General features: G+C 44.4%; 1 protein-coding gene across 3 annotated transcripts in view; it reads left to right on the top strand.

Moving 5' to 3' along the window:
• The first annotated feature begins 20,658 nt into the window (after positions 1 to 20,658).
• Positions 20,659 to 24,401, top strand: part of LOC123768068 (uncharacterized) — a 132,323-nt gene continuing 128,580 nt past the window's right edge. For 2 of the 3 annotated variants that reach the window (XM_069307074.1, XM_069307076.1), the window contains exon 1: positions 20,659 to 20,767. The gene's annotated coding sequence lies outside the window, so the exon portion shown is untranslated. The remainder of the gene's footprint in view (positions 20,768 to 24,401) is intronic. The other variant, XM_069307075.1, reaches the window with a different exon arrangement.

A 24,401-nucleotide genomic window follows, 5' to 3' on the forward strand; every position in this document is an offset into this window, starting at 1 on the left:
ATGGACTTTATTTAGCTCAGTATTTACTGTGGCATTTAGAGCAAGGGGGCCAGGACTGGAGTAAATGAAGGTTGTGTCGTCAGCAAATAGAATTGGTTTGAGGTGTTGGGAGGCATTTGGAAGGTCATTAATGTAGATGAGAAAGAGGAGAGGGCCAAGTATGCTGCCCTGAGGAACACCAATGTTGATGGGTAGGGTGGTTTAGTTATTCATTTGGAACAATGCTGATCTTCAATAAATAAATTCTGGAGGGCTTCTGTGCAAGGATTAGGATGAGTTAGCCTAAGCATTTTTATACCAATTTGACAGTTAATTTCAGTAACACGATCACCAACGCTCGGAATATTAAGTTCCTTTCTCATATTAAGTATCTTTGTGGTACGAGGGCACCCAAGGATTATCCTCAAGGCTTCGTTCTGCAATTTTTCAAGCCCTCCAAGCTTTCTTTCAGGCATCAAAACAAGCAGAGGTGCAGCATAATCCACTAAAGATCTGATGTATGCAAGGTACATCATTTTGACAATGCTGACATTGGCACCATAGCCTGAGTGATAACCTGCAACAGCCTTGAGAGTTGTTGTTGTTGTTATAGATTCAGCTACTCGGAACAAGTTCCAAGTAGCACGGGCTATGGTGAGCCGGCATAGGAGCGGGGCAAGTAGCACGGGCTATGGTGAGCCGGCACAGGAACGGGGCAAGTAGCACGGGCTATGGTGAGCCCACAGTGGACTTACCTGGCACAGGAGCGGCGCTGTGTAGACTCCCCCGGATAAGGGATTGATTGATTGATAAAGATTAAGCCACCCAAGAGGTGGCACGGGCATGAATAGCCCGTAAGACATGGATGACGGAATGTTTTTATAGATTCAGCTACTCGGAACAAGTTCCAAGTAGCACGGGCTATAGTGAGCCCGTAACTTACCTTTCATAGGAGCGGGGCAAGTAGCACTGGCTATGGTGAGCCCGTAGTGGACTTACCTGGCACAGGAGCGGTGCTCCGTCTTGAGAGTTTGTTGTTGTTATAGATTCAGCTACTCGGAACAAGTTCCAAGTAGCACGGGCTTTGGTGAGCCCGTAACTTACCTGGCACAGGAGCGGGGCTGGTCTTGATAGCCCGGAGCCTCTCTTTATACTGACGACAGAGTCTGAATACAACAGGACCATAGAGTGGCACCTCAAGGCCAAGGTATTGGAATCTATGTTGACCAGACCACACACTAGAAATTGAAGGGACGACGACGTTTCGGTCCGTCCTAGACCATACTCAAGTCGATTGTCACAAATTCACGATCAAGTCACAATCGACTTGAGTATGGTCCAGGACTGACCGAAACGTCGTCGTCCCTTCAATTTCTAGTGTGTGGTCTGGTCAACATACTTCAGCCACGTTATTGTGACTCATCGCCTGCATATTCGAATCTATTTACATAGTCAAGCTGGGAACCATCAGACAATTGCATCTTGCGAACAGCTCCTCCCTGCCTGGGTGGGCGCCGATTTAGTATCTTTGTTTTCTCAGCTGAGATAATTAAACCTAGGTCCTGACATGAGTCCAATACAGAGTGTTCTGCATGTTAAGATACCTAGTCGTGTGTATCATTATATCATCAGTATAGCTAATGATGTGGACGTTGGGTTTGCTCGGTACAGAGTGTAACGTACGATTATGTTACATTGTTGGGTTGATTAGATATACAGTGTTTTAGTGAGTTTCATATTTATTTAGTAGTCCTGGATACAGCAGTGTCGTAGACGTTGAGACAAAGCCTGGAGCAGAGCAGAGAGCTGAGTGTGGCCGGAGTCGCGGAGCTCTTTGTGGGAGAGTGTTGTAGCTGGATGAGGTCGTAGTCTGCTGTCTGCTGTGTCGAAGCTGTAGCGTCTTGGGTCGATTAGAACTGCCTATACCGAGTACTACATTCTTTGGAGAATGTAGTACTACATTTGGAGATTGTACTGTTTTGCTATTCGATTGACTGATTGATGAAGATTAAGCCACCCAAGAGGTGGCACGGGCATGAATAGCCCGTAAGTGGTGGCCCTTTTGAGCCATTGCCAGTATCAAAAGATGATGCTGGAGATCTGTGGAGGCGCAACTGCACCCTGCGTGACGGGAGATGTCTCCCGGACCAAATAGTGACCATATGGTGTTTGCTATTCAGATGATGATTGATGAAGATTAAACCACCCAAAAGGTGGCACGGGCATGAATAGCCCGCAAGTGGTGGCCCTTCTGAGCCATTACCAGCATCAAGAGCTGATACTGGAGATCTGTGGAGGTGCGACTGCACCCTGCGTGACGGGAGATGTCTCCCGTGTTTGCTATTCGATTGATTGATAAAGATTAAGCCACCCAAGAGGTGGCACGGGCATGAATAGCCCGTAAGTGGTACAATTTTTTTTCTCAGTATTCTGAGGTTGCATTTAACCATCAGGCTGTTATCGTGGGGGAGGATACTGCTTCACAGTCTTTATGAGGGTGTCCAGCTGCTGGACACCTTTGTTGACCAGGAGAGTGGCTGTGTTGATGGCTTCAGGGTGGCCACTGCATGATTCAGGAACTCTTAAAGCTCTTCTAAGGTCATTGGTTGCTTCACATTCCAGGAGATAGTGAAGTAATGGCTTTTCTGTGACAGTTTGGCAGAAGATGCACTCTCTCTGTCGGGGTTCACCAATCTCCCAGTTGCATCTGTAACCTAGACGTAGTCTATATAGCCTAACTGCTATTTCCCTGTGGATTCCTTTTGGGATATTTAACCTTTCTAATTTGGTTGCATGAAGATACCATGTTGCAGATGGCGAACCTTCAGCTATTCTCTGGTGTAGGTCGGCTTTGTTGAGATGTGAGAGTTTTTTGGTGATGATGTTTTTTATGTTCTCTAGGCTGGGTTGAATTGTTTTATGTATCACTGGATGACGAGTTGCCAATTTAGCAATTTCATCATCTTTTTCATTTAATGGGATTCCAATATGGGATGGGATCCAGTTTAAAGTTATGTTGAGTCCTTTGCCTTTAGCGACTGCTCCTTGATACAAAATGGTGGTAATTATTTCCACATTATCTTTCCACTGTTTTTGTCCTAGTATTTGAAGTGCAGCTTTTGAGTCTGTGTGTATGATTGCATTTTGAGTGTTTTGTGCAATCACATATGCGAATGCCTGTTGTATGGCAAACAGCTCTGTTTGGGTTGATGATACTAGTCCTCCCAGTCTCCAATATGCCTGTACGCTGGCCGTGCAAAGAGTAGCGCCAGCACTCTCTTATTCTGTGTCCACCGATCCGTCTGTGAAGATGTGGGTGGCTCCTGCTACTGCTATGCTATACATTTGCTCTTCTATTATGCGCCTTAGGATTGTCGGATCATAGGCAGCCTTTTTCATTGGGAGACTTTCTATTACTATTTTGAAAGTAGGCTCTTCCCACGGCGCGGAAGGAGTGTAATTTGGGTGTGGATGATCACCCTCTCTATCAAGAATCATGTTTTTTAAATGTAGTCTGTTTAGGACTTTTCCTGCTCTTGCAACCCAAGAGTTTCCATTGTTTTGGCCTAGTCCAACCACCAAGGCCTGCCGTACTGGGATTGGATCAGAAGAAATAATTATCTTACTGATAATTGTAGCTGTCCTTTGTGATATTCTTTCTTGTAGAGAGGGCAAACCCGTCTCCAGTCTAAGAGTTTCAAGCCTGGTCCACATGGGGACTCCCAGTGCAGCTCTCATAGCATTGTTTTGGGCAACTTCAAGCTTTTTCCACTGTTGGTGTGATTGATTTGTGAGTGCAGGTTTTTATAGTCTGTGGGTTGGTTGGTGTTGTCGTCGTTGATCCTTCTCTATGGACAACCCAACCCACAACTCGGCAGAGTGCTTATACTAGGAGATCACCCTTGGCGCTTCTGGCTCTTGGAGAGGGGCTCAACGTCACACGTTTAGGGGATGCGGCTCCAACACTTAGCCTCGTTGTCACGTGCACACACCCACTCGAGCCGCTGTGACTCCCCACTCTCTCCTTATGAGATATGATCTCCTCAATCCCCCTATGACTTACTAGTATTACCTCCTACCCTGTCCACGGCAGTAGTTCTTGGTTCTTTCTCTCTCTCTCTCCTTCTTTACTACCTCCTGGGAAGCCTCACTAGGACAAGGGCAAACACCAGCAAATTGTGACACATTTACTGGACAAAGCACATACACGATACATACACACATATAATAATAATGAATCCTATACTCTATAATATCACAATCAGATTGCACTCCAACACCATCAGAACTCTATTATCAGCTTATCAAGTGGTATCCTATCTCCTGGTTCACCACCTGATACTATTAACCTCCTCAAGTTGATCAAGTCTACATACACTGTTGTACCATCAGCAAGATAACATATATATATAGAAAATCAGCATTTGAATGCAATAACATATACCAGTATAAATGTTCATTGATACTTCAGTATAAAAAACTCCTTGACGTAAGAATGCCAACAGTCACTCACCTCTCACTGCGTCTTGCACGCTAATGACAACCAAACACTATCAACTCCCTATAAGTAATCCACCAGAACTTCCCCTTCCACCTCTGGAAGTTCACTACCCTAATATCCTTAGGTTCTTCCGGGCTTCACTACCAGGATCCTCTGCAGCTCCTCCAGGCTGCTATCATGAAGTTTCCTTGAGCAACTACGGTGCTTCACCCTTCTGCTAGGGTCCTCCACAGCTCTCTTGGCTGCTACACCATGAAGTTTCCCCGAACAACTATGGTGCTTCTCCACCTCTACAGAAGTACGTGACACTCCTCTTCACTGCTGCTTCTCCTCACAGCTCGAGGTCCTCTGCTCCACTACCTTGGAGTCTCATCAGCTACTTCATCTGCTGGCTTCGAAGTTCTCAGCAACTTCTTCCCCAAAGAACAAACCTGCAACCCATCGACACTCCAATAAAATGTTCCCCTTTAACACATAAACAAAAAATATTCACACAATATGTTTGCCTCAAACCTCTATCTGTTCTCTACATACAGTGAGAGTGGACTCCCCCGTTTTGGGCGGGTCCATACTCCACCTCGCCTGGCGGCGGTCCTCACTCGCTGGGAGGGTCTTCCTCCGTCAAGAGCCAGGCTCCCTCAGTCGTCCGCCAGCGCTCAGAGGGGGCGGACGTCGCTCCGTGCTCCTCCCTCTTCACTCTCCTATTTCAGGCTTTCTGCCTTATTAAAACATGTCTAACTTATAAATAAACATTGCTACCGTCGCTGGGCACACGACCAACTACAAGCAATCACTATGAACTGGCGTATATCGTGCTTACCACAGATCGTCTGGTCGAGGGCGCTTCTTCCTCTGACGAGGCTTGGTCAGGGCGCTCCACGGCCCACAATAATGCCTCCGGGCGGCTTAATATTCACTAATTATCGTCCACGACTTGAGACCACACGTCCCCAGCTCGATTCCACAGCTGGTACGTCTGCACACTTCTCTTCTCTTCGAGATATATCACTAGGGGTTCCCTTCTGACAGGAGCTCAAACGGAGCGCGGCTTCCCCCTGCGATGTCTGGCACTCAAGTGAGGTCAAGGTCCTCCGGAAGCGAGCCTCACGCCTCCAGCAAAATGTCCACATCTCCTAGCCAGTCATTTATCTGTTTTCTTCTTCATTGCCCATAATCTTAAACTGTTATACATATCCAAACAACCATTTTACATATGGGTTATTACCTCAATATTTACTAGACCTTCTAATCAGGTCAGGCTTGACGAATAACTCTCAAGGAGGGAGACTCGTTTCTCCTGTAGGCTGAGATCATAACACTCCCCTCCCCTTATTTTTGAGAGTTATTCCAGTGGCAAAGCTCGGGATAATACATCCGCCACCACACTGTCTCGTTCTTTAACCGATTGGTTCGACCGGTTAGTCTGTTTACATACTCCCTTAGAAGTCTACAATTAGTTCGTTGCTCCTTGCAACATCCGGCTCACAACTCTCCAGGAACATGATCTTCTCATAAACGATCTGACTTATCTGGCACCTCTTGGCTAGGCTGTCCTCCTTGGACGCCTGCACTCCATCGGTCCACTCTACTTACTGTCTCCACCCTCCATTTCCTCGTCTTCTCTTCACGTCCAGAGTCAGACATCTACTGTCTGTACCTCCTCTGTCGTCTTCACTCTTCCATCTACTGCCATTATACTTTCGTCTCCTGTCATCATACTTCACTTCCTCGTCTTCACCGACGATCCTCCTTTTCGTCTCCTCATTTATCTGAGACATCATCCTGTTTGACTTCCATCGAGTCCTCGGCTTTCTACTATTCATCCATGCTTGCATCATCATCCTCTTCCCACACTTTTCATCTTTATACAATTCCCTTTCTTCTCCTTCAACTCTTCTTCGTTCCCTAAAAGTTTCTTCGAGCGCTGTACTACATCCAACAGCATTCGACCGTACGCGTCGTCTTGCCTCTCCCAGAGTGCTCGTAAGCATCTCTCCACACATACTGTCTCTTCTCCTTTCATTTTCCCGGCTATCACTCTTCTTCACTATCTCTCCTCCACGTTTTCTGTGAAACATGTCGACTCCTGACATCTCAAACAACTTAACTCCACTATCCATATGCCTCTGTGCTCGTGGACCACTTGACGCTCTATTCCCGTCCTCAGTCTGTCCACATCTTTCCTCATTCCTACTCAGCACAGTTGCATTCGCCTTCCGACTCTCAATTTCAGCAGTCTGGGCTCTCTTCAGGTCAACTCCCTTCACAGTATTCTTCTTCGGCTGGGCCATCTTCACTTTCGACCTCACCGAGACTCCATTTGCCTGGGCTGGACCTTCATCAAACAGCCATGCTATATCTACATCGATATCTTCTACTGGTTTAATCGACACTGTCTCATCTTCTCCAGTGTCTTCCTCGTCGGCCACCTCTGCCTTCATCACTACCGAGACAGGGTACTCAATGGCTTGGCGGTCTCCTGACTCATCTCCTCGGATGTCAGTCAGGTTCACACTCTCAGGTGTCCCACACGTGCAGTGGCCTTCTGGGCACTCCTCTGGCACAGTCTCCGCTATGACTCTTGGCAACACCTTTGTCCCGCACAAGTCATTCCCCAGGATCACTTGGACTCCTGGAATAGGTATGTCGGGGCACACTCCCAACATCACCTCTGCCGACACATATTCCGACCTTAGCTGGACAGTACAAACGGGCATGTCACTCTCAGACAATAACCCATATACTTTCATCTTCCCACTGCCAGCTAACCGTCGACCATTCCCAATCAGGCTTCTCGCAATCAAGCTCTGATTAGCTCCGGTATCTCTTAAGATACCAACTTCTACCTCAGGTTGGCCTCCTATACTGATCCAACCTTTGCTCATGAACGGCCTATACCTCTCGTTCACTAAGTTTGATCTCTGTGGTTTGTCTCGGAACACATTAGTATATTTACCTCGGGGGTCACACATGGCCAGGGTCACAACTCTCTTGCCCTGCCGACAATCTCGCATCACGTGACCCAATCCGTTACAATTGTAACATCTCATCTGGGAAAAATCTCTTCTATATGTACCAAAGTAGCTCTGACTCTGCCCACTCGTATTGGACTTCCTCGGGCCAGACGTACTACTTGTACTCTGTGGAGCTTTACTGGACTCTTGATTTCCCGGATACCGATTAGTTTCTCGTTTAGCTCCTCCATCCTCACTTTCAGATGAAGTGCGCGACCTACTCTTCTGAGTTCTAGGGTACTTACTTTTATCTGCCCATTTATCAAAATTTTTCTCACCCCAGACTCTTCTGGGTCTCTCATAATTTCTTCCTCCCCAGACTCCACTGGATCTGCCATTGCTGCGTCTCACCTCATTCTGCACTCTGTTCTCCCTCAAGCTCTTGTATGCTTCAGTAATCATATCTGCCCTATCTGCGGCATCTTTCACCTCCATTATCCCTGCTTCTTGGATCTTGAACTTTGTTTCGGGATGCATCATCTCCAAGAACTTCTCCATGACCATCAGTTGCTTCAGGTCAGCGTAAGATCCAACTCCAGCAGCCTCAATCCACTTCTGGAATCGTCTTTCCAGATCTCTTGCTGTCTCAGCAAACGTACATGCTCCAACTTTCACCATCTCTCTGAAACGCTTTCTATAAGCTTCTGGGGTTAACTGAAACGAGCGCAATATGCTGCTCTTTACCGTGGCATAATCCTGGCACTCTTCCAGTGACAATTGGGTGTATGCCTCCCTGGCTGCACCGGTCAATCTTAACTGGACCAGCTGGGCCCATTCCTCCTGTGGCCACTCCTTGATACTGGCTACTTTTTCAAAGTGCTCGAAAAAGCTCTCTGCCTCTTCGGGAACAAACAAGGGAATGTCCTTCTCCCTAACCCTAACATCTGGTGGGTGTGATACCTGGGTGGTGCTCTCTGGCAACCCATGTTCAATCCTTTGCTCAGCCAAGGTTCTATTCGCTTCTATCTGCATTTGTTTTGTTCTCTCTTTTTCTTTTTCGACCTGGGCTTTTTCTTTTTCGACCTCTAGTCTTGCTTTCTCTTTTTCTTTCTCCTGTTCCAACTCCAGTTCTCTTACTCTGGTTTTCTCTTTTTCTACTTCCAGTCTGGTTTTTTCTTTTTCCTTCTCTGCTTCATTTTTCATCTGGAGTTCTAATTTCATCTTTTCCAGCTGGAACTGTCTCTCCTTGTCCTCTCGTTGTTGCTGCATCTGGAGCTCTAACCGGAATCTCTCCAAGCTCCTATTTCGGCTACTCCTGCTACTGCGGCTACTCTTGCTGCTCCTACTCGATCCCTGGGATCTCACTTCATCCTGCCCATCATCCTCCTTTCCACTTTCAGCTCCTTTTTGGGCTCCTTGCTCTGCCGCTTCATTTTTGGCTCTTAACTGCCTCAGGATCTCATCCTTCATCCCAGCTACTTTAGACGCTTTCAACCTAATGCCACATTTTTCTGCTATTTGTTTCAATTGATCCCTCGTGCAACCTTCCAAGTCCTCAGCCTTGCCTGACTCCACAAACGCTTGCACCTTATCCATCTTTGTCCTGTGAGTCTTCCCAAGAGAGAGAGTATACACCTGCGGTCACACAGTTTATCTCAGCAGGGGTGTACAAATCCACTCTTGGACAGGGTGTGGGTGTGTCAGTTCAGCTCTCCCGGACACAGGCCCCCAATTTATTATAGTCTGTGGGTTGGTTGGTGTTGTCGTCGTTGATCCTTCTCTATGGACAACCCAACCCACAACTCGGCAGAGTGCTTATACTAGGAGATCACCCTTGGCGCTTCTGGCTCTTGGAGAGGGGCTCAACGTCACATGTTTAGGGGATGCGGCTCCAACACTTAGCCTCGTTGTCACGTGCACACACCCACTCGAGCCGCTGTGACTCCCCACTCTCTCCTTATGAGATATGATCTCCTCAATCCCCTATGACTTACTAGTATTACCTCCTACCCTGTCCACGGCAGTAGTTCTTGGTTCTTTCTCTCTCTCTCTCCTTCTTTACTACCTCCTGGGAAGCCTCACTAGGACAAGGGCAAACACCAGCAAATTGTGACACATTTACTGGACAAAGCACATACACGATACATACACACATATAATAATAATGAATCCTATACTCTATAATATCACAATCAGGTTGCACTCCAACACCATCAGAACTCTATTATCAGCTTATCAAGTGGTATCCTATCTCCTGGTTCACCACCTGATACTATTAACCTCCTCAAGTTGATCAAGTCTACATACACTGTTGTACCATCAGCAAGATAACATATATATATAGAAAATCAGCATTTGAATGCAATAACATATACCAGTATAAATGTTCATTGATACTTCAGTATAAAAAACTCCTTGACGTAAGAATGCCAACAGTCACTCACCTCTCACTGCGTCTTGCACGCTAATGACAACCAAACACTATCAACTCCCTATAAGTAATCCACCAGAACTTCCCCTTCCACCTCTGGAAGTTCACTACCCTAATATCCTTAGGTTCTTCCGGGCTTCACTACCAGGATCCTCTGCAGCTCCTCCAGGCTGCTATCATGAAGTTTCCTTGAGCAACTACGGTGCTTCACCCTTCTGCTAGGGTCCTCCACAGCTCTCTTGGCTGCTACACCATGAAGTTTCCCCGAGCAACTATGGTGCTTCTCCACCTCTACAGAAGTACGTGACACTCCTCTTCACTGCTGCTTCTCCTCACAGCTCGAGGTCCTCTGCTCCACTACCTTGGAGTCTCATCAGCCACTTCATCTGCTGGCTTCGAAGTTCTCAGCAACTTCTTCCCCAAAGAACAAACCTGCAACCCATCGACACTCCAATAAAATGTTCCCCCTTTAACACATAAACAAAAAATATTCACACAATATGTTTGCCTCAAACCTCTATCTGTTCTCTACATACAGTGAGAGTGGACTCCCCCGTTTTGGGCGGGTCCATACTCCACCTCGCCTGGCGGCGGTCCTCACTCGCTGGGAGGGTCTTCCTCCGTCAAGAGCCAGGCTCCCTCAGTCGTCCGCCAGCGCTCAGAGGGGGCGGACGTCGCTCCGTGCTCCTCCCTCTTCACTCTCCTATTTCAGGCTTTCTGCCTTATTAAAACATGTCTAACTTATAAATAAACATTGCTACCGTCGCTGGGCACACGACCAACTACAAGCAATCACTATGAACTGGCATATATCGTGCTTACCACAGATCGTCTGGTCGAGGGCGCTTCTTCCTCTGACGAGGCTTGGTCAGGGCGCTCCACGGCCCACAATAATGCCTCCGGGCGGCTTAATATTCACTAATTATCGTCCACGACTTGAGACCACACGTCCCCAGCTCGATTCCACAGCTGGTACGTCTGCACACTTCTCTTCTCTTCGAGATATATCACTAGGGGTTCCCTTCTGACAGGAGCTCAAACGGAGCGCGGCTTCCCCCTGCGATGTCTGGCACTCAAGTGAGGTCAAGGTCCTCCGGAAGCGAGCCTCACGCCTCCAGCAAAATGTCCACATCTCCTAGCCAGTCATTTATCTGTTTTCTTCTTCATTGCCCATAATCTTAAACTGTTATACATATCCAAACAACCATTTTACATATGGGTTATTACCTCAATATTTACTAGACCTTCTAATCAGGTCAGGCTTGACGAATAACTCTCAAGGAGGGAGACTCGTTTCTCCTGTAGGCTGAGATCATAACAAGGTGCGGCATAATCGATCACTGATCTGACTGCCTGTACATAGTATGTGCGAAGGACTTGCAGATTGGCTCCTCCAGAAAGGGAGGTTAGCGACCTGAGGATTGCCGTCCGGGCCGCAGTTCGCTCTCTCAAGTATGTGACCTCAGCATTAAAATTCATGTGTGTGTCCAGGATGATTCCTAGATACTGATAGGTGTCGACCCATTCTATTGGTTGACCCTGTACTGTGAGTTGGATGTTGGGCTTCGCTATTTTTATGGGCATGGCCTTTGACTTTGAGGGGTTGAGTTTGATCCCAATCTGTTTTGCCTCTTTACTGATGCAGTCTAAGCATTTGGGTGCAAGGCGCGCCGCATCCCTTCCTTTTATGATGATGACAAAGTCGTCCGCGTAGTTTAGCAGCCTGCAGTGATGTGGGAGTTTCAACCTCATTATTCTTTCCATTAAACAGTTGAAGAGAAGAGGGCTAAGAATACCTCCTTGCGGTGTACCATTTTCATGTCTTTTGTACTCAGAGACTGTGCCATGAAGTTTTACTCTTGCTTCTCTGTTTATGAGACAGTTTTTGGTCCAGGAGAGCAGGTTGCCTCTGACCTCTTTGTCAATGAGGCAGCAGAGAATAGCTGGGGCGCTAGCCAGTTCAAAGGCTTTTTCGAGGTCCAGGAATATCAGCATTCCTGGTCTGTCATTCAAGTGGGCTAACAGAGTTGTAATACATTCCACTGTGCCAACCCCTCTTCTATAGGTATACATATCATGGTGCAGTTTAGGCATTTTCCACTCCAGTCTGTTGAGTGCCATTCTGTCAGCCGTCTTGGCTGCACAGCTTTGGAGAGAGATGGGCCTGGGATTAGCTGGATCTTTGGGTTTTGGGATCGGCACTATGTCTGCTCTATTCCAAGCAGAAAGTCTAATTTGAGAAGTCCAGGCTAAATTAATTAACCTTAGGTATGCAGTGTCTCCCTCTGGGCCGAGGTTTCTAATCATTTTATAGGTTATTTTGTCGGCTCCAGGGGATGTATCCTTGGAGTTTTTCTTAGCCCGATTGAGCTCATCCAGTGTGAAGGGGGCATTAGTGTCAGAGACTTCTTCACATGCTGTAAGGATTCTGTGCCACCTTTCTTCCTCTAGTCCGGTCTGTACTGCTAATACATCTGGTGGAAGTTGATTGCTGGCTGCTCTCTCTGCAAACCTGGTTGCCAGTACTTCGGCTTCCTGTTGAGGATCCTTGGGGTGTGGAGCTTTAGGTGTTTTATTCCCTTTGGCCCGGTGAATTTGCTGCCACATCTCTCCGAGAGAGGTGTGTTCATTCAGGTGTGAACACCATTCCAGCCACTTTTGTTCTTTTATTTGTCTGGTCTCTCGATGTACATGTTCCTTGACCTCACAAAGTAAGATCCTGTTGCGGTCACTTGGCTGCTTTTTGTATACCTTTCTTGTTCTATTGAGTCTATAGTTGAGTTCTTTGACACGTTCGCAATAGTACCAATGATCTTTATGGTGTCCGGTGGACTGTTTTTTCAGTGGGATTGAGTGGTTGGCTGCACTTTGAATCGCTTTGACAAATTCTTGTTCTGCCTGATTAATGTCTTCGGGAAGATCATAGTTTCTTTGCCACTCAGATTCAGATTCAGATTCAGATGTTTATTCAGGTAAGGTATATACATACAAGTGATGTTACATTAATGGATTGATATATAGATAGAGCTAGTACATACAATGCCTAAAGCCACTATTACGCAATGCGTTTCGGGCAAGAAAAACATTAATATCTAGAACTTAATACTAATTGAGCATAAAGAATAAAAAGTGTTGAGAACAAATACAAATAAAGATAAAAAAAAAGGGGGAACATGACTGAAAAAGCAGCACAAATACAATAGGTTGACAAACAGTGTTGATTAAAAAAAAAAGAAAATAACGGACATGGGTTGACAATAGAGGAGTGAGGTGGGTTACAGGGAATTTATTAGGTAGTGTTTAGTTTTTATCTTAAACTGGTTGAGAGAGGTACAGTCTTTAACATGGTTGGGAAGGTCATTCCACATTCTGGGCCCCTTGATTTGTAGAGCATTTCTGGTTTGATTAAGACGTACTCTAGGAATATCAAAACTGTATTTATTTCTGGTGTGGTGCTCATGGGTTCTGTTACAACCTTCTATGAAGCTTTTGAGATCAGGATTGGCATTACAATTTAGCGTTTTGTATATGTATAGTACACATGAGAGAATGTGCAGTGACTTAATGTCTAACATATTCAGGGATTTGAATAGGGGTACCGAGTGATGTCTGGGGCCAGAATTGGATATTGTCCTAATAGCAGCTTTGTGTTGAGTAATTAGAGGACGTAAATGATTTTGGGTAGTAGAGCCCCAAGCACAAATACCATAGTTGAGATATGGATAGATAAGGGAGTAATAGAGAGTCACCAGGGCAGGGCGTGGTACATAATATCTGATCTTAGAAAGAATGCCCACAGTTTTTGAAACTTTTTTAGATATGTTTAGAATGTGTCCCTGGAAATTCAGCTTGTGGTCAATGAGAATGCCAAGGAATTTGCCATCTAATTTGTTCCAAATTTGGGTATTGTTTATTTTGAGATTTATTTGATTAGAGGATTTATTGCCAAACAGAATATAGAAAGTTTTGTCAATGTTAAGGGTGAGTTTGTTGGCAGTTAGCCACAGATGGACTTTATTTAGCTCAGTATTTACTGTGGCATTTAGAGCAAGGGGATCAGGACTGGAGTAAATGAAGGTTGTGTCGTCAGCAAATAGGATTGGTTTGAGGTGTTGGGAGGCATTTGGAAGGTCATTAATGTAGATGAGAAAGAGGAGAGGGCCAAGTATGCTGCCCTGGGGAACACCAATGTTGATGGGTAGGGTGGGAGAAATTGTATTATTCACAGAAACACATTGGAGCCTGTCAGTAAGGTAGGATTTGAGGTATTGTAGGGAGTGTCCTCTGACACCATAATGATGTAATTTAAGAAGAAGGTTTTGGTGGTTGACAGTATCGAAAGCTTTACGCAGGTCCACAAATAACCCAACAGGGAACTCATTTTTATCAAGAGCTGTATGAATCGAGTTAAGCATACTAATAAGTGCATCGTTAGTGCTTTTTTTGGGCCTGAAGCCATATTGGCAAGGGCTAAGTATATTGAGTTTGGCTAGATATGAGTAAAGCTGCTTATAGATTAGTTTTTCAAAAATTTTTGACAAGTTTGGCAGGATTGATATAGGTCTGTAGTTGTTAACATCTGTGAGATCACCACATTTGTGGACAGGCGTTACTCTCGCTTTTTTAGAATATCTGGAAAGGTTTGGAGTTCAAGTGACTTGTTGAAGAGCAAAGCAATAGCAGGGGCTAAAGATCTGGAGGCTTTTTTGTAGATTAAAGTTGGTATCTCCTCAAGGGCACCAGACTTGGTTTTAAGGGAAAGGATTATCTCATTGACGTCAATGGAATTAATAGGCTTTAGGTACAGAGACTGGGGATAGTTCCCTGTCAGATAGTCCTTAATGTCAGTACTGGAAGATGGAATATCATTAGCAAGGGATGAACCAATGGAAGAGAAGAACCTATTGAACTCAATAGCAGAATCAGAGGCTGAAAGCTGACCATCGTTATTAGACAGGAGAGTCGGTTTGTTATTTAAAGACTTCTTTGATCCCAATATTTGTGAAATTGTTCTCCATGTTTGTTTAATGTTGCTCTTTATTTGGGTAAATTTATCTTCGTAGTACTTAGTTTTGGCTCGTCTAATTATCTTAGATAGCAATAATGAGTAATTCTTTGAGAATTCTTTGGAGACAATCCCTAACCTATACTTTTTCTCAAGGTCATGTTTTTTATTAATAGATTTAAGTATTCCCTTTGTAAGCCAGGGATTGTTAAGCCTTTTGGTTGTGACTTGTTTTGTAAGCATAGGACAGTGGGTATTATAAAGGCTAAGAGTTGTTTGTAGAAAAGATTGCACTGCTAGGCTGATGTCCCCTATGTTACCTAACTCGGACTCCCAGTTGACATTATCAGCAGCAGATATAAAATTGTTTATAGCAGTTTCATTGTGCAGCCTAAAGCTTAACTCCCTTGTTTCTAGAGGTGGTTTGCTAATGTTAGTTAAGAGAAATGTGGGGTAATGGTCTGTAGTGCTATCGGTGATTATACCTGAAGTAAGCGGAGAGGTTATATTTGTCCAGATGTGATCTAGAGTCGTGGCAGTGCTATCAGTGATTCTAGTAGGTCTAGTGATTAAGGGTATGAGGAAGCAGGAATTCATACAGTTGAGGAAGCTAACAGCAGTAGGGTGTTCTGGCTCGCAGAGGTCAATATTAAAGTCCCCTGCGATAATTAGGTGGTTTTTGTTCAGTCTGTTATCAAGTATTAGATTTCTAAGGTTTGAGTTGAATTCGGACACATCAGTGTTAGGAATTCTATAAACTGCACCCACAGACAGGATAGACTCGGCACCCTTGACTCTGAAGCTGGCGAAGATATACTCCCCATAGCAGTCTCTAGTTCTAATTTCTTTTAAGCATGTTAGTTCTTGGTGGTAGTAAAGAGCAGTGCCACCACCTCTCTGAAGTGGTGGCAAATGAGGTTTTGAAATCGGTCCCAGTTTGCTAAAGCAAAGTTCCAGGCTTCAGATGGAGGCGGAGGTGGGGTGGGTAGGTCTAACTGAAGATCAATTTGGACCCCATAGTGGTCGCTTGTGAGTGTGGGCTCAACTGACCATGTTGCTGCATCTCTTAGGGAGGCTGAAACGAAGGTTAGGTCTAATCTGCCTCCTTGAATGTGGGTAGGTTCATTCTTGTTTAGGATTTGTATTTCTGGAAGCTGGTCCAGTAGATGTGTAATGTGTATGCCGGCTTCATTTGTTTTGTTCGAGCCCAGTGCCAATCGATGATGGGCATTAAAATCTCCACAAATGATTGTGTTTGTTGTTGTCGCGTGTCCAAATAACACAGAGAGATCCATTTCGGCTTGTGGAGACCTGTACACATTGAACACTTCAAGTTTGTCGTGTCTTAGCTCAATGGTGACTCCCATTACCTCTGTCCCTGCTCCACAATTGGGTGGGCTGGTTATGGATTTGGAGATCAGGTCACATTTTACATAGATTGCACATCCCCTGGATTGCCCATTGATCCATGGAAGGAAGAAGCCTCGATAGCCTGAGATTTTAGGTTCTAATCCGGCTCGAAGCAAGCTCTCCTGTAGTATCAGGATGTCTATGCCTTTGGTTGCTGCTATGCATTGCAAGTGTTGCAATTTAGTGCGCAGTCCTTGCGCATTCCATTGCAGGATCTTTAGAATTCTAGGTTCTTGGAATGTGCTGATAATTCCGTGGTATCCATGGAGTCTGATGAACACGCCATGGAAGTTGCAATTGGGGTATAGGTTCTTAGTGGACCTGAAATTGCCTCATCAATGTCGCTTTCCGACGAGCTGGACTCTATCTGCTTTTTATGGGGGTGCCTCCTGCCCTGCTGTCTTGACGGTGTGGATATTACATCTTCGAATTTTTTGAGCTAATTGTCTTCCGAGTCTCTGTGGTTTGCTTGATTCCATGTGAAGACAGCAGACTTTCGATCAACTCAGTGACCAAAGTTTTGAGCATTGGCCAGAGAGCGTTCAGTTCAGTGGGAGCACTATTTAATGTTGTGCAGGTTGAGGGCCTGGTGGCTTTCAGACCCTTCTCGGTGGTAACTTTGGCACTGGAATTGCTACTTCTATTGGCCCCAGTGTGCTTGCTGGATGAAATGGGAGGCCGACTGCTTTGAACATGATTCTTGTGTCCTCCATCTTTCTTTTTGTCCTGTACTGTCTTCTCATCCTTCACCATGGCCGATGGTGAAGGGCCGTGTGCCCCCTCTTCCTGAATGGGTAGACCCCACGCGTTTTTAGTGGGCATGGGTGCTGGTATTCGTTTTGGTGGGGGTTTCGGCTCCGCTGTGGGCGTGGTGGGGTTCGTTTGAAGCCTTTTGAGCCTTTCAGGGCATTTCAAGTTCCAGGCATGATGTGCCTTGGAACAATTTGGGCATTTTGCCTGAACAGGGTGGTTTGCCTTGAATTTATCAATACATGTTTTTGTATCATGGGGCTGGCTGCAGACTCCGCACCTCACTGGGCGTTGGCAGCCAAATTTGTGATGCCCAAATCTCTGACATCTAAAGCATCTTAGGGGTTCTGGGGTGTAAGGCCTGTGTTGGAACACCCCCCAGATTCCAAGGTCAAGTTTTTTCGGGATCCGTCCTCTTACTGTGAGAAGGACTTGTCGAGTTTCCTGTTATGTGGTTCGTACTTGGCATCTCTCTGCTGACACCACATAGTTCAGCTTTTCGAGATGGCCAAGGGCCATATGCATGGGATAGTGGAGGACAATGACCTTACTTATTTTATCCTCTGGTTTCAGTTCCTCACATTTTGCGTAATTTTTTAGAATCGTAGCGGCCGACTCGTCTTTAGGCCTCAGAATGTATTCTCCTTTGAGATTAGGTTTTGCCCTGACCTGGAGCTGGGGGTACTCTTTTTCCAGATTCAGATGTTTCAGATGTTTATTCAGGTAAGGTATATACATACAAGTGATGTTAAATTAATGGATTGATATATAGATAGAGCTAGTACATACAATGCCTAAAGCCACTATTACGCAATGCGTTTCGGGCAAGAAAAACATTAATATCTAGAACTTAATACTAATTGAGCATAAAGAATAAAAGATGTTGAGAACAAATACAAATAAAGATAAAAAAAAGGGGGAACATGACTGAAAAAGCAGCACAAATACAATAGGTTGACAAACAGTGTTGATTAAAAAAAAAGAAAAAAAAAAGAAAATAACAGACATGGGTTGACAATAGAGGAGTGAGGTAGATTACAGGGAATTTATTAGGTAGTGTTTAGTTTTTATCTTAAACTGGTTGAGAGAGGTACAGTCTTTAACATGGTTGGGAAGGTCATTCCACATTCTGGGCCCCTTGATTTGCAGAGCATTTCTAGTTTGATTAAGACGTACTCTAGGAATATCAAAACTGTATTTATTTCTGGTGTGGTGCTCATGGGTTCTGTTACAACCTTCTATGAAGCTTTTAAGATCAGGATTGGCATTATAGTTTAGCGTTTTATATATGTATAATACACATGAGAGAATGTGCAGTGACTTAATATCTAACATATTAAGAGATTTGAGTAGGGGTACCGAGTGATGTCTGGGGCCAGAGTTGGATATTGTTCTAATAGCGGCTTTGTGTTGGGTAATTAGAGGACGTAAGTGATTTTGGGTAGTAGAACCCCAAGCACAAATACCATAGTTGAGATAAGGATAGATAAGGGAGTAATAGAGAGTCACCAGAGCAGGGCGTGGTACATAATATCTGATCTTAGAAAGAATGCCCACAGTTTTTGAAACTTTTTTTGATATATTTAGAATGTGTCCCTGGAAATTCAGCTTGTGGTCAATGAGAATGCCAAGGAATTTGCCATCTAATTTGTTACAAATTTGGGTATTGTTTATTTTGAGATTTATAAGACTAGAGGATTTATTGCCAAACAGAATATAGAAGGTTTTGTCAATGTTAAGGGTGAGTTTGTTGGCAGTTAGCCAAAGATGGACTTTATTTAGCTCAGTATTTACTGTGGCATTTAGAGCAAGAGGGTCAGGACTGGAGTAAATGAAGGTTGTGTCGTCAGCAAATAGAATTGGTTTGAGGTGTTGGGAGGCATTTGGAAGGTCATTAATGTAGATGAGAAAGAGGAGAGGGCCAAGTATGCTGCCCTGAGGAACACCAATGTTGATGGGTAGGGTGGGAGAAATTGTATTATTCACAGAAACATATTGGAGCCTGTCAGTAAGGTAGGACTCGAGGTATTGTAGGGAGTGTCCTCTGACTCCATAATGATGTAATTTAAGAAGAAGGTTATGGTGGTTGACAGTATCAAAAGCTTTCCGCAGGTCCACAAATAACCCAACAGGGAGCTCCTTTTTATCAAGGGCTGTATGAATCGAGTTAAGCATACTAATAAGTGCATCGTTAGTGCTTTTTTCCAGGTCCACTACAGTAGCGTAGGAAGACTTACCTTCCGTGTGCTGCACTTTGAAGACCGGAAACGTAGATCTAGTCTGAGGCGCTGGGAGAGCTGGAGAAGCTGGAGAGATTAATGGGCGATGGGTCGTCATGGAGTGGCTTGTCCTGTTAGCCTTATTCACGTGATGCCACTCGCCGTCACTTTCGGAACTGGTGTCCATTATCGATGGTTTTTTCCTACTCTGAGCAGCATTGCTGGATCGATTATAAGTCAATTGGAATTCCATGATGAAATTTCAAATGATCACTTGTGGAGTGGTCTGGTGAGTGAAGGACGTGACACGACAATTGAACGGATTGTGAATCCTGGTTTGCTATTCGATTGATTGATAAAGATTAAGCCACCCAAGAGGTGGCACGGGCATGAATAGCCCGTAATTTGCTATTCTCAAATCGCTGGCTTATATACGGTTACTACACCTCACAGTAAGATAGGCGGGTGGAAAAACCGTTACCTGTAAATAGGGATAGGATTATAGCTTGTGTAATTAGTTATGCCATTAAAATGATGAGATAATGGAGTGAGTATAGGTTTACTCGCTACAAGAGTTTAACAGATGTGTAGCGAGTTAATCTTATACTCGCTCCATTATCTCATTATCTTAATAGCATAACTAATTAGCACTAATTACAGAAGCTACAATCCTTTCCCCAATTACAGGTAATACTCTTCTCATCTCGTTGGAGGGAGCTGAGAAGCAAGCGATTTGAGAATAGCAAACCAATACAATTTCCACAGTCAAGAATGTAGCACTCGGCGTGTACAGTTCTAATCGACCCAAGACGCTACAGCTTCGACACAGAGCAGACAGCAGACTACGACCGCATCGAGCTACAACGCCCTCGCTCTCCGAGTTCAGACACTCGCAATTCCCAATCGAGCCGCCACGCTCTCCCACAAACAATGTGTATCTAATCTACCCAACAACATAACATATTTCTACGTTACAGATGCTATTTCACTCATAGAGATAGAAACCCATGGAACCGCCTACCCCCCGAAGTCGTAAATGCCGAAACTGTTAGATTTCAAAATTCAATTGGAAGAGATTTATCAAGACAAATGCGAGGAACCTTCGACAAGCCGGCGACTTCCTGTCCTCATCGAGGCCGCTAGTGTCAGTGGCCTTCAGGTAAATTATTATTCAGATTATTACTAATTCTGATCATACATGCATGATCACAAAATATATGAGTCGTCCCAATCGTTTTCTATGAAAAGAATTGGCATCGTGACTTAATACGGATAATTTTTGGAAAACAACACACATAAGAAAAAATAAACGTTGAATTAAGACAAAATATTTGTACATTTCAATTTATATGTTACCGTTTTCATACATTACAAATGCACTAAAAGCCCCATTGAGATACAAGTAACCATTTTCAACAATTCTCACTGCTACACAGAGTTGCACACAAACATTAGTGTCCGGGACTCTGGAAGAACAAGACTTTTGTGGTGTTTTACTCGGGGGAAAAGTGTTGATCGGTGAGTTCTTGACCCATGAGTATGTGAGGTCTGGAGAGCTGTGAGGTGGGTGGAGGTGGTTGATGAGAGTACAGTGAGGTAGGGCGTAGATGAGGGCGGCTGTGAGGTGAAACATCGGGCACTTGGCGAGGCAGGTGTGTGATGTAAGCCAGATATAATAATAATAATAATAATAATTAGCAATAATCTTTTAATTCAGAAATTAGTATTACTTTAGGTGTGATTACGATGTTTAGGTGTTTAAGGTAAGGGGTTCCAGAGGTGCCCTTGAAGTGGGGGGGGGGGGAGGGGTGCAGCTGGCTCCAGCGAGAGAGGTCAACCACACCAGCACAGCCAGGTGTACACGGGTGTACACACACTCGGATACACGGGTGTGCACACGTGTGTGTGTACACCCATGTATGGGTGTTCGCGGGGATGTAAGGAAGCTCTTGCTAGAATTGGATGTGACAAAGGCTATAGGCCCGGATGGAATGTCCCCTTGGAAACTAAAGGAAGGAGCAGAAGCACTGTGCCTGTCACTCTCCATAGTGTTTAACAAATAAATGGTAACAGGGGAATTGCCAAAAATTTGGAAGACTGTTAATGTAGTCCCGATATACAAGAAAGTGGATAGACAGGAAGCACTGAACTACAGGCCAGTGTCACTAACCTGCATACCATGCAAGCTGATGGAGAAGATTGTGCGAAAAAAGTTAGTGGAACATCTGTAGCGAAAGAACTTTGTAACACAGCATCAACATGGGTTCAGGGTTGGCAAGTCCTGCCTCACAGGATTAATTGAATTCTATGACCAGGCAAGAAAGAGAGGGATGGGCAGACTGCATATTTTTGGCTTGCCAGAAAGCCTTTGACACAGTACCACACAAGTGATAATGAAAAAGTGAAAAAGCTAGTGAAAAAGCTAGAGATGCAGGCTGGAGTGAAAGGGAAGGTATTCCATTGGATAAGGGAGTACCTAAGCAACAGAAGACAGCGAGTCACTGTGAGGGGTGAGGTCTCAGATTGGCGAGACGTCACCAGTGGAGTCCCGCAGGGTTCAGTCCCTGGACCTATACTGTTTCTGATATACTGTATGTAAATGATCTCCCAGAGGGTATAGAATCGTTCCTCTCATTGTTTGCTGATGATGCAAAAATTATGAGGAGGTTTAAAACCGAAGATGATAGCAGGAGGCTACAAGATGACCTAGACAGACTGAATGAATGGTCCAACAAATGGCTACTAAAGTTCAACCTGAGTAAATGCAAGGTCATGAAACTAGGCCGTAGAAACAGGAGGCCAGACACAGGATACAGAATAGGAAATGAAGTACTTCATGAAACGGAGAGAAAGATCTAGTTGATATTGTACCAAACCTGTCTCCTGAAGCCCACATAAAAAGAATTACATCTGTGGCATAAGCGAGGCTGGCTAACATCAGAACAGCCTTCAGGAACCTGTGTAAGGAATCATTCAGAACCTTGTATACCACATATGTAAGACCAATCCTGGAGTATGTGGCCCCAGCATGGAGCCCGTACCTTGTCAAGTACAAGACGAAGCTGGAAAAGAGGTATGCCACTAGGATAGTCCCAGAACTAAGAGGCATGAGTTACGAGGAAAGGCTGCGTGAAATGCACCTCACGACACTGGAAGACAGAAGAGTAAGAGGAGACATAATCACTACCTACAAAATTCTCAGGAATTGACAGGGTAGATAAGGATAAACTTTTTAACACGGGTGGTACGCGAACAAGGGGACACAGATGATGGTTTCAAAGGATTCTCAACACAAGATATAAGGAAAGGAGGTGTTCTTGGCAGGTTAGAGATAATTGAGGACATGCAAAAGAAGTATGAAGAAAAAGTGCTTAAATTGGAAGAGGACAATGGAGCTCTTTGGAGTGAGCTTTGCACTCTAAAAGGGAGTATGCTGCAACAAGGTAAGATTATTACTGCATTAACAGACAAGGTAACAAATCAGGAGGAGCAAATCAAGGAACTAGTGAAAGAAAATGAGGCATGGAAAGTGAAGTGTGGTGACTTTGAAGAAATAAACAAGAAAATAGACTCATATGGTGAACAACTCCAAGCAAGCCTAAGGGCTAACATAGAGTTAGGTAAGGATCTCCAACTGGAAACTTCACTGACAACTCACATAGAGGAGGTGAATAAAGAACTAGAAAAGTATAAAGAAGAAATAAAAGCGACATATGCTGAAGTTGTAAAAGAGAATGAGACTATCAAAGAAGTGTGTTCGGAAGTCAAAACCAGAAATGACCAACAAGAAGCAGAAATTAGGCAAGCAATTAGGAAAGAACTGGTTACCAACAGTAAACTGGTACAAAACACTGCAGATAGAACTAAGTCCATAATCATTTTTGGATGTTTAGAGAAGGAAATTTCATCTAGGGTGGACCGAGCGGCAGAAGAGATGAAAATCATAGAGAAAATAGTAGGTTTAGGAGAAGGCTCAAAGGAAAATGTCAGTGATTTTAGAAGAATAGGAAAATATGAGAAAGAAAAGAACCGCCCCTTAAGGGTGACGTTTAATGGAGTGAAAAACATGATGGAAGTGCTAAGAAATGCCAGGAAACTGCAGAGTGATGAGGTTGGCAAACTTTGGTCAATAAGACAAGACCTCTCCAAGGAAGACAGAGAAAAGCTGAAAATGAACCTAATTGAGGCAAAACGGCTAAATGGGGATAGAAATGAAGAAGACAAATTCTTTTTTTTTACAAAGTGACAGGGACTGGAAAGCTTGTGAAATGGTACATAAAAACAAAGCAACAAGATCATTAGTGGAAGGGGGAGTAAAGAGCAAAGGAAAAGGGAACATGTTCCTGAAAATTGTATATACCAACATAGATGGAGTGAGGTCAAAAACTTTGGAGTTGCAAGATGTAATCCAGCTTAGGGTCCCAGATATTGTTGCATTATCAGAGACAAAACTTGAAGGAAATATAATAAATGAAGTCATATTCCCAAGAGGCTATTCAGTTTGGAGACGTGACAGGAAAACTAGGAAGGGAGGTGGAGTGGCTGTACTGGTGAAAAAACACCTGAAGGTAAAAGAGTTAATATTTGAAAACCCTCGAGATATTGACATAATGGCATTGCAGGTCTGGAATCAGGATGATAAGCTGATAATTGTAAATACCTACAGCCCACCAGCAAGCAACACATGGACAAAGGAAGAACTGGTTGACAAACGAGAGGGCCTCATAATGGTCATGAGAGATATTATTGTACAAGCAGATAAATATAAATCACGACTGTTGATACTGGGGGACTTCAACTTTAGAGCAATAGACTGGGAGGCCTATGAAGCAAGAACGGAGGACTTTTGGACATGCAGATTTGTGAACCTCATTCTGGAGACATTCTTGTATCAACACATAAAGCAAGCCACAAGAATGAGGGAAGGAGATGTACCGTCAGTACTGGATCTAGTATTCACCAGGAAAGAAGAAGAGATTTTTGACATCCAGTATCTTCCTCCCTTGGGAAAGAGTGATCACGTCCTGTTAGACATTAAATATGCTTTAAGATATCATCTAGAAGAAAATGGGGACATTGAAACAGTTGATAAACTCGATTTAAGGAGAGGCAACTATGGGGAACTTCGAAATTTTTTTAATGTGTAATTGGA

This window comes from Procambarus clarkii, chromosome 59, assembly GCF_040958095.1.
Source record: "Procambarus clarkii isolate CNS0578487 chromosome 59, FALCON_Pclarkii_2.0, whole genome shotgun sequence".
In the NCBI taxonomy this organism is placed as follows: domain Eukaryota; kingdom Metazoa; phylum Arthropoda; class Malacostraca; order Decapoda; family Cambaridae; genus Procambarus; species Procambarus clarkii.